This window comes from Rhincodon typus, chromosome 7, assembly GCF_021869965.1.
Source record: "Rhincodon typus isolate 14 chromosome 7, sRhiTyp1.1, whole genome shotgun sequence".
Lineage (NCBI taxonomy): Eukaryota > Metazoa > Chordata > Chondrichthyes > Orectolobiformes > Rhincodontidae > Rhincodon > Rhincodon typus.
This window is the reverse complement of record NC_063338.1, coordinates 96,725,659-96,741,615: the sequence shown is the minus strand read 5'-3', so window position 1 is coordinate 96,741,615 and position 15,957 is coordinate 96,725,659. Positions and strand designations below refer to the sequence as shown.

The following is a 15,957-nucleotide window of genomic DNA, read 5'->3' as shown; positions in this document are numbered from 1 at the left end:
GAATTTGAGCTCTGTGCTGGGCCTACTCTCCTCCGTACAGGTCTAACTTGAGTTCTGTGCTGGGCCTATTCTCCTCCAAACAGGTCAAACTCAAGATCTGTGCTGTGCTTGCTCAAGGTCCATGAGGTCTGCCGCTGATGCCAGCAAACTCAAGAGGTAAGTAAAGAAAATAGAAAAAAAAAGAAAAGAGAAAAAAAAAGCAGTCGGCACGGATGAACTCCAGCTCAAGAGCCCCAGAATTTCCTTAGCCTTCTGGCAAACATTTGTTTCATTAATGCCTTTTATGGAAGGAGAAATCTAAATTCCTTACCTGGTTTGTCCTACATGTGACTCCAAACCTGCAGCATTATGTTTAGCATTGGAGTGGCATAGGAGGCCACTCAGTTTAAGGGCAACTTGGGATGGGCAACAAATACTGTCAGTGACATCTATATACAATGAAACTTTAAGAAAATAACAACTCTCTTGCAGATAGATGTAGAAATGATCATGGCAGGAGGCCATTTAATTGGAAAACATTGATTAGAATTAGCATTAACTTTATTGTCACATGTACTCACATCAATACGGTGAAAAGGTTACAATTCGCCACTTACGGCACCATCTTAGGTACCAGGTTATCTAGGTACAGATTCTTATGCACAAATTCTTAGAGGAAAAATTAGAAAATAAAGGTATAACATGTCCAACAACTACTGGGGAGGCAATTGCCTAGTAATATTATCGCTGGGCTGTTAATCCAAAGACGCAGATAATGTTCTGGGGACCCGGGTTCGAATCCTGTCACAGCAGATGATAAATATGCGGAATTAAGAATCTAATGATGACTATGAATCCATTATCGATTGTTGGAAAAACCCAAGTGGTTCACTAATGTCCTTTAGGGAAGGAAACTGCCGTCCTTACCTGGTCTGGCCTACATGTGACTCCAGACCCACAGCAATGTGGTTGACTCTGAACTGCCCCCTTAGAGATAGGCAATGATTGCTGCCTAGCCAGGCATGCCATTCATCCTGTGAATGAATAAAGGAAATAATTAGAGAAATAAGAGTTTAGAATAATAGTCCTTCCAGCCCCGACCTCATCAGGCTTCACCTCAAGGCTGAGAATGCTGGGAATCGAGTCCAAGCTGAAGATGAGAGTTGGCATCCACGTTGGCTTTCACCCAGGACATCACTGACAGCATCCAAGGACAGGAGGTAAAAATAGAAAGAAAGAAAAGCGAAAAGAGAGAGAAAAAGAAAACAAATGGATGGAGTGGATGAGCTCTGGCTCAGGGGTCCTATTCCACCACCATCTTGTCATAATTATTGAAATACAGAAAGGAGAACAACAGTGAAAAGGGCAAATATGGAGGAAGAACTCCTGAAATGAGTGCAGGAGATCCTTCTTGGCAATAATGGTTCCACTTCACAGATGGAGGGAGCTGTTCGCATCAGTGTCTACTGAATGAAACAGGAGATGGAGCATTTTGCAGGGAAGGAACATTTGGGAAATAGTGATTACAATATTATTAGGAATAAAATAAATAGCCATTCACTATTTCATTTCCCAAGACAATGCTTTGACCAGTCAGAGTCAACTGCCAGGTTTAAAATTTTGGAAATCACTGGTAGTTAGCTGTCAATCAGCATCCCTGAATACAATTATCATGGCTCAACCCATAAACAGATGTTTAAAAAGGTGCCCAACTGGAAAACAGCTAAGTGCAATGGATTTGATACGAATTTGGTTCAAGTAGATTTAAGTGAAGAAATGACAAGTACAACAGTAAATGAGCAGTTAGTTTGGGTACAGATCAAATATATGGTGAGCTTCATAAATGACTATCGACATATAGATTAAACTGTAATGGAGAAATCAAGCTTATGACAAATAAGAACAGGAAATGCTGTAAATACTCAGTGTGCCTGGCAGCATATGTAGAGAGTTTTATGATCCAGGTTGATCCAAAATTGGACAAGTCAGATCCCAGAAAAGAATCTGGCTTGATAAATCATATGTTTAATTTGAGTACTTGGTTACAATGGTGGTTAGTCACAGAAACGTTTCCACACAAGACATGTATTTATTCTAAATAAAATAAAAGTGTTTTCAGAAATAGATATATATGTGAGACAGTAAGAAAGAACAGAACACCAACAATAAAGCCAAAATTCAATGGTTTCCCTTACACTATCCTTTTACAAGTATTCAATTCTAGAGAGAGACTTCACTACTAACTTAACTCCATACAGCCTACATTAACAACCTTGTGGAGGCGGGGGAGGCAGAATCTAATGTATCCAAATTTACTGATGATACCAAAATAGGGTGGAGTATTTGTCTTAATAAGGACATAAGGAATCTGCAAGGAGATACAGATAGGCTGAGTGACTGGACAAAAACTTGGAAGATGAAGTTTAATTTCAAAAGGCAGGCTATTATTTAAATGGAATGAGACTCCAAAACAGTGCAGCATACAGATATCTGGGTGTTCTTGTGCATGAAACACAAAAAGTTAGAATGAAGGAGCATGAAGGAGTAATTAAAAAGGCAAATGGATTTTAGCCTTAATTGCTTGGGGTTTTGGAGTTTAAAAATGGGTTAAACTGGTTACAACTGTACAGTGTGTTGGTGAGGCTATGTGTGGAGTTCTGTGTCCGCTTTTGTCCATGTATTTAAGAAAGGATATACTGGCTGTTCATAAGAGATTCATTTATTCTTCTAAACTCTAAAGCATAAAGGGCTAACCTGTTTGTCTGTTGTTGATAAGTCAACTCCTTCATCCCAGAGATTCATTTATTGCTTGAAGCACAAAAAGTTAGCATGAAGGAGCAGCAAGTAATTAAAAAGGCAAATGAAATGTTAGCCTTAATTGCTCAGGGGTTGGAGTTTAAAAATGGGTCAGTCTAGTTACAACTGTACAGGGTATTGGTAAGGCTACATGTGGAGTTCTGTGCCCACTTTTGTCCATGTATTTAAAAAAGAACATACTGGCAGTTCATAATGTCTTTCAGCTAGGCAGGGTATTGACTATTCCCAAATGAACTCATATCGAATTGGATTTCCGCAGGGAGATTGATTCGTGATTCCCCATGAACTTTGTTGAGGTTATCTTCAATAATTCTTCAATAATATTGTTCGTTACTTGTTACAAAGTTGCTGGTGCATTTTCCATTCCAAATAGCGTAACAACTCTGATGGGAAATGAGTGCTGAAACTCAAGTCCCACTTCTCCATTTTCCATAAGAAAAGGTATAACTATTTATGTATTGACAAACAGATTAATTAGTTTCACTTTATCGCTAGAATGAAAAATGACTTTTACGAGGTTTCTTCAGCAAACTCGAAAATAATTCATTTACTAGAAATAAACCTATGTTTCAAACACGTAGACAAGCTAATTATCAAACTACTGTGCAGAACTAAACATAGACATAGGTATTACTATTGAGATAATAGTTCATATTTCAGAGTTTATGAACAGATCAGAGTTTGCAAGTACCCAGAAAATACTTCAGTGAAATATCTCTACAACTGATTTTCTTTAAGGGTTATCATTTACTCGCTGAGAGAGAGGGGCGGACAGAGAGAGAATAATTAGCATAAGAAAAGCATCCAAGTTCAGAGAGTAGCAGGAAAGGTAAATGAACATATGAACAAGGAACAAGAGTAGGCCACTCAGCCCTTCTAGCCTGTGCCACGATTCAATACAAACATGGCTAATCTGATTTTAACCTCAACTCCACACGTCCCTACTAAGCTTTCATCCCTGGGTAATGAAGAATCTATCATAGAGTCATACAGCATAGACCCTTCGGTCCAACTCATCCATGCCAACCGGTTTCCTAAACTAAACTAGTTCCATTGCCTGTGTTTGGCCCATACACCTCTAAACCTTTCCTATCCATGTACCTGTCCAAATATCTTTTAAATGATGTAAATTTACCTGCATCTACCACTTCCTCTGGCAATTCATTCCACTCACGAGCTACCCACTGTGTGAAAAAATTGTCCCTCAGGTCGCTTTTAAATCTTTCTCTTCTCACCTTCAACCTAAGCCCTCTAGTTCTGAACTCACCTACCCTAGGGAAACGACCTTTGCAATTCACCTTATCTAAGACCTGCATAATTTTATAAACTTCTATAAGGTCATTCTTCAACTTCTGCATTAAAAATATTTAAAGATTCTGCATTCAATGCATTTTAAGGAAGAGAATTCCAAAGACTCACTACTCTCTGAGAGACAGTTTTACTTTTAAATGGACATCCACTTATTTCAAAGGTATGATCCCCTCATTCTAGATTCTTCCACAGGAGGAATCATCTGGTCAAGTCCCCTTGGAATCTTAAATGTTTCAATGAAATCACCTCTGACACTTCTAAACTCCAAAGGATACAGGCCTTGACTGTATAACCTTTCCTCATAAAGGAATCTACTCATTCCAGATATTAGTCTAATATACAAAATTGGAAATTGCTGGAAAAACCCAGCAGGTCTGGCAGCATCTGTAGTGAGAAAGCAGAGTTAACGTTTAGGTCCAGTGACCCTTCTTCAGAACTGATTGCAGCTAGAAAAGGGCTGTTATATATGCTTGAGAAGGGGTATGGAGAGGGGGAAAGAGTAAATGTTAGGTGGAGAACCAGAGAGAGAGAAAAAGTGTTGGGCAGACAAAAAGATGGGTATAGGTCAGCCTGGAAGAATGAATAGTTGCTAATGGGGAGGGTTACTGGCTGATAATGGGTTTCATGTGGTTGTTCTGTGATTCACACCCTTGTGCACTGAGATCTCGCTGCATCTCAGAGCTCTGCAGCCTCTCACCATTTGTAAAATATGCTTCCTTTTACATTCTTTCTGCCAAAATGGAAAATTTCACAATTTTCCACATTGTGCTCCATTTGCCAGATCTTTGCCCACTCACCGAACCTATTGATATTCCTTTGTAGGCTCCTTATGTCCTCTTCATTGCTCACTTTCCTACCTATCTTTGTGTCATCAGCAGTTATCAAACCCTTCACCCAAATCATTACGATAAATTGTAAAGAGTTGAGGCCCCTGCATCAATTCCTGTGGCACACCACATCATTCATAACATCCTGCCAGCCTAAAAGAAAGGACCCACTGTCAGAGTGGCTCGGTGATTAGCACTGCTGCTGCACAGTGCCAGGGACCTGGGTTCAATTCCACCGTCTGGTGACTGTCTGTGTGGAGTTTGCACGTTCTCCCCGTGTCTGCGTGGGTTTCCTTTGGGTGCTCTGGTTTCCTCCCACAGTCCAAAAATGTGCAGGCTAGGTGGATTGGCCATGCTAAATTGCCCAAAGTGTTCAGGGATGTGTAGGTTAGGTGGGTTAGACATGGGGGATGGGTCTGGGTGGGATGCTTTTGGGAGGGGTGGTGTAGACATGTTGGGCCAAATGGCCTGTTTCCACACTGTAGAGGTTCTATGATTATCCCTACTCTCTACTTCCCATTGTCCCCAAAACCATCAGGTTTATTTTCCTCAATAACCTTTGATGTGGTACCTTATTCAATGCCTTCTGGAAATCTAAATACAATACATCCACTGGTTTCCCTTTATCTACAGCACAAGATACTTCTTCAAAGAAGAAATTATTTACACATGATTTCCCTTTGATAAAAACCATGTTGGTTCTGCTTAATTACCTTGAACTTATCTGCGTGCCCTGTTAAAACATCCTTAATAATAGCTTCTAAAGTTTTCCCCATGGTGGATATTAAGCTAACTGGCCTGTAGATTCCTGCTTTCTGCCCCCGTCCCTTTTTAATTAAAGGAGGTACAGTAGCTGTTTTTGTATCTAAACGAATCTTCTAAATGGACTGAATTCATTTATTTTAAAGGGACTAGAATTTAAAAATAGGGAGGCCTTGTTAAAACTATGCAAGGCACTAGTCCGACCACACCTCAAACCTGTGAACAGTTTTACTCCTCTTATCAAGGGAAATAAATATTGGGATTGCTGCCACATTGGTTCTTATTCAATTTCTCTGCATCTTTGTCGCACTGTGGCATCATTGAAGATAACCTTTAGTTGTAGTTTCAATGAGCCTATGTGGGAAACATAGAAGATAGGAACAGGAGGAGGCCATTCAGCCCTTCGAGCCTGGTACAACATTCATCATAATCATGGTCAATCGTCCAACTCAATAGCCTAATCCTGCTTTCTCCCCAGAACCTTTGATCCCATTCGCCCCAAGTGCTGTATCTAGTCACCTCTTAAATACATTCAATGGTTTGGTATCAACTACTTCCTGTGGTAATAGGAACTATACGGTAAATGGAAAAGCCCTGGGGAAAATTGATACACAGAGAGATCTGGGTGTTCAGGTCCATTGTACCCTGAAGGTGGCAACGCAGGTCGATAGAGTGATCAAGAAGGCATACGGCATGCTTTCATTCATCGGACGGGGTATTGAGTACAAGAGTTGGCAGGTCATGTTACAGGACTTTGGCTCGACCACATTTGGAATACTGCGTACAGTTCTGGTAGCCACATTACCAAAAGGATGTGGATGCTTTGGAGATGGTGCAGAGGAGGTTCACCAGGATGTTGCCTGGTATGGAGGGTGCTAGCTATGAAGAGATGTTGAGTAGATTAGGATTATTTACATTAGAAAGACGGAGGTTGAGGGAGGACCTGATTGAGGTCTACAAAATCATGAGAAGTATAGACAGGATGGATAGCAAGAAGCTTTTTCCCAGAGTGGGGGACTCAATTACTAGGGGTCCCAATTTCAATGTGAGAGGGGAAAAGTTTAAGGGAGATATGCGTGGAAAGTTCTTTACGCAGAGGGTGGTGGGTGCCAGGAACGCGTTGTCAGCGGAGGTGGTAGAGGCAGGCATGATAGCATCATTTAAGATGTATCTAGACAGATACATGAATGGGCAGGGAGCAGAGGGATACAGATCCTTGGAAAATAGGTGACAGGTTTAGGTGGGGATCTGGATCGGCGCAGGCTTGGAGGGCCGAAGGGCCTGTTCCTGTGCTGTAATTTTCTTTGTTCTTTGTTCTTTGTTCTTTGCTCTTCGTAATGATTTCCACAGGCTCACCACTCTTTGGGTGAAGAAATGATCCTCTTCTCCATCCTAAATGGTTTACCCTAAATCCTCATACTGTGACCCCTGGTTCTGGGCACACCCACCATCGGAAACACCCTCCCTGCATCTACCCTGTCCAGTCCTGTCAGAATTTTATAATTCTCTATGAGATCCCCCCTCATTCACCTGAACTCCAACAAAAATAATTCTAACCTAGTATTCTCCTCATATGTCAGTCCTGCCATCCCCAGAATCAGCCTGGTAAACCTTCGCTGCACTCTCGAGAGAGCAAGAGTATCCTTCCTCGGAAAAGGAGACCTGCTCCTGTACTCGAAACCTCTCACAATGAAGGCCATTTGCCTTCCTTACCACCTGCTGCACCTGCATGCTTACCTTCAGCAACTGGTGTACAAGGACACCCAGGTCCCACTGCACACTCCCCTCTCCCAATTTACAGCCATTCAGGCAGTAATCTCCCTTCTTGTTTTTGCTTCCAAAGTGAATAACCTCACATTTATCCAAATTATACTGCATCTGCCTTTTATTTGCCCACTCACCCAACCTGTCCAGATCATGCTGAAGGATCTCTGCATCCTCGTCACATTTCACCCTCCCACCCAACTCGGTACCATCTGCAAACTTGGAGATGTTGCATTTTGTTCCCTCATCCAAATCATTAATACATATTGTGAATAGTTGGGGTCCCAGCACCGATCTCTGGGGCACCCCATTAGTTACTGCCTGCCAACTTAAAAAAGTCCCAATAATTCCTACTCTTTGTTTCCTCTCTGCAAACCAGTTTCCTATCAATCTCAATACACTTCCCCCAGTCCCATGTGCTTTAATCTTGCACAATAATCTCTTAAGCGGACACTATCAGACACTAAGCAGTTAGTTATTGATGTGAGCAGCAAACATTTGCATCATACACAAATGAATAATTTAGCAGATTCCTTGATACAATGGGAGATGGAAGACTCTGATAGGGTGGGTCATGGAACGCCTTACATTGGACTTGACATAGTGCATTGAGTATTGAAGTTGGGATGTTGTGTTGCGGCTATACAGGACATCGGTTAGGCCACTTCTGGAATACTGCATTCAATTCTGGTCTCCCTGCTAGAGGGAAGATGTTAAACTTGAACGAGTGCCAAAAAGATTTACAAGGATGTTGCCAGGATTGGAGGGTTTGAGCTACAGGGAGAGACTAAAGAGGCTGGGGCTACTTTCCCTGGATCGTCGGGGGTTGTGGGGTGACCTTATAGAGGTTTATAAAATTATGAGGGACATGGATAGGGTCAATAGTCAAGGACTTTTTCTCGGGGAATAGGAGAGTCCAAAACTAGAGGGCATAGGTTTAAGGTTAAAGGGGAAAGGTTTTAAAGGGACCCAAGGGGCAACCTTTTCACGCAGAGGGTGGTGCATGTATGGAATAAGCTGCCATAGGAAGTGGTGGGGTATAGATTAGGGATCTAGGTCGGATGCCCATCGGATTGTTGGTGCAGACTCGATGGGCCAAACCTGTGAGACTGAGATGGATGCAGCCATTGTCACAGCCTCAATACAATTACTGCCTGAAGAAGAGGAGGAATTTCCACCAAGAATGCCCAGGTGCAAGAAACAGGCTATGGTCCAGTACACGCCTCCCATATCCGAGTCAGAGTTGGAACAGCCAGACAGCTACAAGAAAAGGAACAGGCCTACATCCTCAGGCTTGTTGGGGGTGGGATGTAGTGATTGGAACCAGGTTGCCCAGGTGGATATCGATGAGAATGAGTTCCCTGATTGGGGCTGTTAACCTGGGCCAACCTCATCCACAACCCAAGCTACAGATCTTTGCCAAAACTTTAAACAATTACAAGATTAATGTGCTAAAGCGGAGTAGAATAACATCACTTCATCGGAGGCTCCACAGACGATGTCACCTGGGAAGGTGACAAAATGCCTAAACAAAATCAAGCCAGCTTGGCGAGCAAGTCAACAATCTCGGGGCAAGTGAGTGGCCAGGCTGAGAGCAGGCCCCACGCGAAACCAAAATGACAATCTACGTGTGGAGCCAGAGGAGATAGCCAAGGTGAGTACTTTGCTGAGTTATTCACTTTTGTGAAGGTAGGTACAGAAATCAGGGAGAGGAACTGTGGTATTCTTGAACAAATTAGCATTGAGAGGGAGGAGGTATTAATGACTTTAATGGGCTTAAAAGTAGATAAAACCCAAGGCTCAAAGGTAAGTTGTATACCAGGCTCTATTGGAAAGCAAGGCAGGAGATTGCAGAGCCTCTGATGTTAATTTTCCAATCCTCTTTGACCACAAAGAAGTGCTGGAGAATGGGAGGACAACTAATGTGATACCGTTATTCAAGAAGGGTGGTAAGGATAAACCATGAAACTACAGGCCAGTACCTATCATCTGTGGTCGGGATAAACCTCCAGAAAACATTCTGAGAGACAGAATTCATCTCCACTTGGAGAGGCAAGGATTAATCAAGGATAATGGACTGATAAGGTCAATCAAATTTGATTGAATTTTTTTGAGGAGGTGACAAGGTGTATAGCTGAGGGTATTATAGTTGATATAGTCTGAACATCCCGCATGGCAGATTAGGGAAGAAGCTAAGAACCCATGGGATCCAGCGCAACTTGGCAAACTGAAGCAGAATGTGATGGTCAAAGGGTGTTTTTGAAACTGGAAGCTTGTGTCCCGTGGTGCTGCATGGTGTTCAGTGCTGAGTTTTTTGCTATTTGTTATATACAGTGATGATCATTATTTATGAATACAGGTTTGATCAGTACATTTGCAGATAGCATGAAAATTGTTGGTATGGTATACAGCAAGGAGGAAAGCCTTAGGCTGCTTAGAAGCAGGCCATTTTGAAAGCAGGCCATTCAGCCCAACAAGTCCAAACCAACCCTCCAAACAGCATCTCACCCGGACCCAAACCCCCGCCCTATTTCTGTAATCCTGCGTATCGCATGGCTAATTCACCTAGCCCGCACATCCCTGGACACTGTAGTCAGGCCCATCTAGCTAACCTGCATATCTTTATCCCAGGATGATATGGCCAACCTGGTCCGATGACTAAACAGTGGCAAGGAACTCAATCCTCAGAAATTGTGGGAGGATGCATTTTGGGAGCATTAACAAGACAAGGGAGTAAATATTCAACAAAAAGCCCCAAGAAAGTACAGAGGATCAGTGGGACCTTGTGTGCATATCCATAAATCCTTGAAGGCAGCAGGACAGATATATAAGGTGGTTAAGAAGGCATGTGGGATATGTGCTTTTATTCGTCAAGACATTGAATATAAGAGCAAGGAGGTCTCGACAATATAACTCTAATTCCAACCTTTTTTTAATGATTTTATTGATAATTTATTGAACCCAGGTCCTAAGATCATTATCTAGAGACTTGTGATAACACCACTAGACCACTGCCTCCCGATAGTACAATTAATCACTTCACTTCCATAATTTCTCTGTCTCTGTCTGCCTGTCTGTCTCTCTCTCTCTCTGTCTCAACCAGAGGGAGAGACAGGGAGAGAGGAAGACACAGGGACAGAGAGATAGACAGAGAGAGCTACAGAGAGCTACAGAAAGAGACAAAGAGAGAGACAGAGAGACAGACAGACAGGGAGAGAGAGGCAAAGAGATAGAGAGAGAGGGGGATAGAGATAGAAACTTTTCATTTCAATGCTGCTGCAAAGGCCACTTTGCACTCAGGGACAGTACCCAACTGCTGCGTTGGAACAGGGTTCATCTTAGGAGTCTTAGCTTGCTTTTTTGGTTCTTTTTCACTTTGCACGTAATTGGATGTTTATTGCATCTCAGCCTTGCTTTACCTTCCTGTGCACTGACTTTCCAATGAATTGCAAAGTGAATGAGAACTTAGAAACTAGACTGGGAAATTAGGGATGGGCAATAAACACTGGGCTAGCAGAGTGATTTTTTTACAAAAATTGTAAGTGAGTCAGGGATATACTGGATGAAGAGATAGTAGGAACTGCCGATGCTGGAGTCTGAGATAACAAGGTGTGGAGCTGGAGAAATACAGCACGCCAAGTAGCATCAGAGGAGCAGGAAGGCTGACGTTTCAGGTCTGGGCCCTTCTTCATAAATACTGTATGAATGTGGTTTTTTTTAATACCGTTACTCTCAGGACATTGGCGTCGGTGGCTGGGGCTGCATTTTTAATGCCTGCACCTAGTTGCCCCTTGAGAATGTGGTGGTGAGCTGCCTTCTTGAACGGCTGCACAAGGGAGATCCACAATGCCCTGGGGATGTGGGGGTGGGGGTGGAGTTCCAGGATTTTGATCCAGCGACAATGAAGAAACAGCAATACATTTCTAAGTCAGGATGGTGAGTGGCTTGAAGAGGAACTTGCAGTTGGTGGTGTTCCTGTGTATCTGTTGCCCTTATCCTTATCTATGTAAGTAGTTATGAGTTTGGAAAGTTCTGTCTGAGGAGCCTCAGTGAATTTCTGCAATGCATACGACACTGCTGCTACTGAGCATCTATGGTGAAGGGAATAGATGCTCTAGATGTGATGCCAATCAAGTGGGCTGCTTTATGCTGACAAGCTTCTTGAGTGTTGTTGGGGCTGCACCCAACCAGGCAAGTGGGGAGTATTCCATCCCACTCCTGACTTGTGCCTTGTAGATGGGGAACAGGCTTTGAGGAGTCAGGAGATGAGTTACTCACCGCAGTATTCCTAGCTTTTGATCTGCTCGTGTAGCCACTATGTTTATGTTACAAGTCCAGCTGAGTTTCTGGTCAATAGTAACCCCAAGGACGTTGATAGTGGGGGACTCAGTGATGGTAACACCATTGAATGCCAAGGAGATGTAGTTAGATTGTCTCTTATTGGAGATATCTTTGCCCTGGCATTTGTTTGGTGCAAATGTTACTTGCCACTTTTAGCCCAAACCTGGATATTGTCCAGATCATGTTACATTTGAATATGGACTGCTTCAGTATCTGAGGAGTCACGAATGGTGCTGAATATTGTGCAATGATCGGTGAACATCCCCACTTCTGACCTTATAATGGAGGGAAGGTCATTGATGAAGCAGCTGAAGATGGTTGGGCCTAGGACATGACCCTGAGGAACTCCTGCAGAGTTGTCCTGGAGCTGAGATGACTGACCTCCCACAACCACGACCATCTTCCTATGTGTCAGGTATGACTCCAACCACCAGAGCGTTTGTCCCCTGATACCCATTGATTCCAGTTTTGGTAGGGCTCCTTGATGCCACACTCAGTCAAATACAGCCTTGATATCAAGGACTGTCACTCTCACCTCACCTCTGGAATACAGCCCTTTTGTCCATGTTTGAACCAAGGCTGTAATGAGATCAGGAGCTGAGTGGCCCTGGCGGAACCCAAACTGGGCGTCACTCAGCAGGTTATTGCTGAGCAGGTGCTGCTTGATAGCGCTGTTACTGACACCTTCCATCACTTTACTGATGATCGAGAGGAGACTGATGGGGCAGTAATTGGCCGGGTTGGATTTGTCCTGCTTTTTATGTACAGGACATACCTGGGCAATTTTCCACATTGTTGGGTAGATACCAGTTTTATAACTGTACTGGAAGAGTAATGTAGTAATGTCGCTGGTGAGTAATTCAGAGCCCCAGGCTAATGTTCTGACATCACAAGCTCAAATTCCACCATGGCCTCTTATGAAACATAAATTCTATATGATAAAATAAAATAGAATAGTTTTTATTGTCACATGCGCTTGAATGAGTGCAGAAAAAGTTTGTCATGTCACCTCTCAGCGCCATCTTAGGTACAGAGTACCTAGGTACAGATACTTTAAGGGTTATTACAGAATTGAAATTGTAGAAAAATAGACAAGCATGGAATACAGAGTTTAAAAAGTCTTGAATGATAATAGCAAGTATCTTTAAAGTACTCAAGTTGTAATCGTTTTTCACTGAGTCCATGTCCACCAGGCTTCAGAACATGAGACCTCGCTGTCTCCACAGGTTATCCTTAGTCCAGGACTCAACTCCCCGGCCGGCCTGAAGTTGCTCTGTTCTCACTCCGGCCGCGACTGGCTTCTGGGACTTCTGGGACAACGTGCTTTCAGTTGTTTCAGCGGCGGGAGTCCGGGAGGAAGCGCGAGGGCAGCCTGGGAAGGTGAGCTTTTCGATTATAAAAGTCTTATCTCGCGTGACTCCATTTTTGGAGTAAGTGAGGTAATATATTTGGGCAGTTGCTTTACCCAAAACACTACCTAGGTAGTGTCTCCCACCCATCCTCCTCCTCTAACCAAAAAAAAAGGTTCTGAGCGCTGATTTGGTAAGGCTATTAGTTTTTTTTTACTTGTCTGGGAATTCAGAACAGTGGGAATGGATGTTAGGCAGTTGTATGCTCCTCCTGTAGAATGTGGGAGGTAAGGGTCACCACTAGTGTCCCCACTGACTTCATCTGCGGGAAGTGCACCCAACTCCAGCTCCTCGGAAACCGTGTTAGGGAACTGGAGCTGGAGCTGGATGAACTTCGGATCATTCGGGAGGCTGAGGGGGTAATTGAGAGGAGTTACGGGGAGGTAGTCACACCTCAGGTACAGGAAAAAAGTAGATGGGTTACAGTCAGGGGACGGAAAGGGAACAGGCAGACAGTGCAGGGATCCCCTGTGGCCATTCCCCTCAAAAACAAGTATACCATTTTGGATACTGTTGGGGGGGGGGGACTTACCAGGGGTAAGCCATGGGGTACAGGTCTCTGGCACAGCGTCTGTCCCTGTTGCTCAGAAGGAAAGGGGGGAGAGGAGGAGAGCATTAGTCATTGGGGACTCCATAGTTAGGGGACAGATAGGAGATTCTGTGGGAACGAGAGAGACTCGCGGTTGGTGTGTTGCCTCCCAGGTGCCAGGGTCCATGATGTCTCAGATCGTGTTTTCGGGATCCTTAAGGGGGAGGGGGAGCAGCCCCAAGTCGTGGTCCACATAGGCACCAACGACATAGGTAGGAAAAGAGATGGGGACGTAAGACAGAAATTCAATGAGCTAGGGTGGAAGCTTAGAGCTAGAACAAACAGAGTTGTTATCTCTGGTTTGTTACCCGTGCCACGTGCTAGCGAGGCGAGGAATAGGGAGAGAGAGCAGTTGAACACGTGGCTACAGGGATGGTGCAGGAGGGAAGGATTCAGATAACTGGATAATTGGGGCTCATTCTGGGGTAGGTGGGACCTCTACAAACGGGATGGTCTACACCTGAACCAGAGGGGTACCAATATCCTGGGGGGGAAATTTGCTAATGCTCTTCGGGAGGGTTTAAACTAATTCAACAGGGGGATGGGAACCTGAATTGTAGCTCCAGTGTACAGGAGGTTGAGAGGAGTGAGGTCATAAATAAGGTTTCAGGGTCGCAGGAGTATACCAGCAGGCAGGAAGGTGGTTTGAAGTGTGTCTACTTCAATGCCAGGAGCATCCGGAATAAGGTGGGTGAACTTGCAGCATGGGTTGGTACCTGGGACTTCGATGTTGTGGCCATTTCGGAGACATGGATAGAGCAGGGACAGGAATGGTTGTTGCAGGTTCCGGGGTTTAGCTGTTTCAGTAAGATCAGGGAAGGTGGTAAAAGAGGGGGAGGTGTGGCATTGTTAGTCAAGGACAGTATTACGGTGGCAGAAAGGACGTTTGATGACAACTCGTCTACTGAGGTAGTATGGGCTGAGGTTAGAACCAGGAAAGGAGAGGTCACCCTGTTGGGAGTTTTCTATAGGCCTCCGAAAAGTTCCAGAGATGTAGAGGAAAAGATTGCAAAGATGATTCTGGATAGGAGCGAAAGTAACAGGGTAGTTGTTATGGGGGACTTTAACTTTCCAAATATTGACTGGAAACGCTATAGTTCGAGTACTTCAGATGGGTCAGTTTTTGTCCAATGTGTGCAGGAGGGTTTCCTGACACAGTATGTAGATAGGCCAACAAGAGGGGAGGCCACATTGGATTTGGTACTGGGTAATGAACCAGGCCAGGTGTTAGATTTGGAGGTAGGTGAGCACTTTGGTGATAGTGACCACAATTCGGTTACGTTTACTTTAGCGATGGAAAGGGATCGGTATATACCGCAGGGCAAGAGTTATAGCTGGGGGAAAGGCAATTATGAGGCGATGAGGCAAGATTTAGGATGCATAGGATGGAGAAGGAAACTGCAGGGGCTGGGCACAATTGAAATGTGGAGCTTGTTCAAGGAACAGCTACAGCGTGTCCTTGAGAAGTATGTACCTGTCAGGCAGGGAGGAAGTGGTCGATCGAGGGAACCGTGGTTTACTAAAGAAGTTGAATCTCTTGTCAAGAGGAAGAAGGAGGCTTATGTAGAGATGAGGCGTGAAGGCTCAGTTAGGGTGCTTGAGAGTTACAAGTTAGCCAGGAAAGACCTAAAGAGAGAGCTAAGAAGAGCCAGGAGGGGACATGAGAAGTCTTTAGCAGGTAGGATCAAGGAAAACCCTAAAGCTTTCTATAGGTATGTCAGGAATAAAAGAATGACTAGAGTAAGATTAGGGCCGGTCAAGGACAGTAGTGGGAAGTTGTGCGTGGAGTCCAAAGAGATAGGAGAGGTGCTAAATGAATATTTTTTGTCAGTATTCACACAGGAAAAAGACAATGTAGTTGAGGAGGATACTGAGATACAGTCTATTGGACTAGATAGGATTGAGGTTCATAAGTAGGAGGTGTTAGCAATTCTGGAAGGTGTGAAAATAGATAAGTCCCCTGGGCCGGATGGGATTTATCCTAGGATTCTCTGGGAAGCTAGGGAGGAGATTGCAGAGCATTTGGCTTTGATCTTTATGTCGTCATTGTCTTCAGGAATAGTGCCAGAAGACTGGAGACTAGCAAATGTTGTCCCCTTGTTCAAGAAGGAGAGTAGAGACAACCCTGGTAATTATAGACCAGTGAGCCTTACTTCGG

At 43.9% G+C, this 15,957-nt stretch overlaps 1 long non-coding RNA gene across 18 annotated transcripts in view; it reads left to right on the top strand.

Annotated features, from left to right (window-relative positions):
* The first annotated feature begins 10,556 nt into the window (after positions 1-10,556).
* Positions 10,557-15,957, top strand: part of LOC125483442 — a 102,656-nt gene continuing 97,255 nt past the window's right edge. For 12 of the 18 annotated variants that reach the window (XR_007262384.1, XR_007262391.1, XR_007262383.1 and 9 more), the window contains exon 1: positions 10,972-13,181. This is a non-coding gene — a long non-coding RNA (uncharacterized LOC125483442). Of the gene's footprint in view, positions 13,182-15,957 lie in introns of all 18 variants that reach the window. The other 6 variants (XR_007262395.1, XR_007262380.1, XR_007262392.1 and 3 more) reach the window with 6 other exon arrangements.